Genomic DNA, 1,728 nt, shown 5'->3' with positions numbered 1-1,728 from the left:
TGACATCATTAAATGTCTACTCGTATGACTATTCTGATCAAATCTCGCATCATAAAAGGCAAGCAAGTGAAAGTTTTATTAAGTACATTAAAATGTTTGTGGTTTTTATGTCTTTTGTATTAAGTCGTTGCGTATATTGAAATGTCCATTAGAATCTATGTTTCTTACACTTTAAAGTTCTTTATTAGTTTGTTAGTTTAAATTTATTACCCTGGTGGAACAAATTAATTTCAGAGACATTGAGCGATAAATGTAAAAATATATTGCTGAAATGATCTTAAAAGGATTGTGATGCTAGTACCTGACAATAGTGGTGAAGTTCTCAATAAATCAACACTCAACGTATGTGGAACAAATTTATTAGAATCTACACCTTTTCCACTTTTATTCGAGAAACTATCAAGTTAATTTGAGAAAGTATCAATTGTATTTGAGAATAGTAAAATGTATTTGAGAAAACAACAAATGTAGTTCAGAATAGTGATTTGTATTTGAGAAGGCATCAAATGAATTTGAGAGTAGTAAATTGTATTCAAGAAATGGTAAAATTAAGCATTTGAGAATCAATAACAAAATCACATGTACAACATAGCCTGCTGCTGCTGCTGCTGCTGTTGCGGGACTACATACAGTAGCGGAATTATAAAATTTGATTCTTAATTATAATTCATTAGGAATAATATTACATTCTAAAATACAATAAAATTAAATGATACTTTCTCAAATACAATTGACTATTCTCAAATACATTTGATGTTTTCTCAAATCCAACTGACTATTCTCGTCTACTTTGACGTTTTCTCAAATACAAGTAACAATTCTCAAATACAATTTACAACTTCTCGAATAAAAGTGGAAAAGGTGTAGATGAACCCGCCGCCCCTCGGGCGGTTCACCAAGTTGTCGCAAAATGGTGTGAGCGTTTATAGATTGCTACGCTTAGTGTACACTTTTAGTTTACACCGTTTTGTTGGCACAAAATGAGGAACTATATGCACTCTTTAATACCAGATTTGAGCCAAACAGTGCCGTAATGCAAAACGGTTACACGGACGCTCTGACGGACAAAACGAATACTAATACAAAATACAACACTGTTACGTTTCCAGATTTTAAACAAACGTTAAACTATGTATATTTTATTTAAACGGAAACCGATATTAATCATTTAATTATTTTATAGCATAATTATGTTAAATTGACATTTTACTAGGTTGGAACAAGTAGGCTAAGCCGTTCTTTAACCGTAAGGGTAAACAAAGTGTCAGATGATTGTGCATTCTTATGACATCTGTCTTCTTATTTAAAATGTAAGATAATGACGTTCAGAACATATGACAATTCTGTTTATATTACGACGATAAAGGGAAACTAACCATCTCGTGAAAGTTAATTCAATATCCTCTTTAGGGCCCAGTATTTAATTTCCGTGTCAAGTAGTGTCATTTTACTGACTAGTTTTGTATTAAATTTTATCCGAAATCGTGTTTTAATATAAAAGTTCAATAGAACTTTTGATTAATGTCAATCTGTCAGTGACAACAGGAGTAATTATAGACATTTGGTGCCGCTGGAAAAGTGATAGGTGCTGTCGGTAAAGTGACAGGCGGCAGGAATAATAGTCTGGTCTGCCTCTGGCATAGAAACTATAATTTCCTGACATAAATTAGACATGAAACCGTAAGGATCAGAGACTTGTTATAACTAGACCGCGCGTAACGTAGATTT

Source organism: Photinus pyralis, unplaced genomic scaffold (genome assembly GCF_008802855.1).
Source record: "Photinus pyralis isolate 1611_PpyrPB1 unplaced genomic scaffold, Ppyr1.3 Ppyr1.4_LG2, whole genome shotgun sequence".
Taxonomy (NCBI): domain Eukaryota; kingdom Metazoa; phylum Arthropoda; class Insecta; order Coleoptera; family Lampyridae; genus Photinus; species Photinus pyralis.
This window is presented reverse-complemented; position numbering follows the sequence as displayed.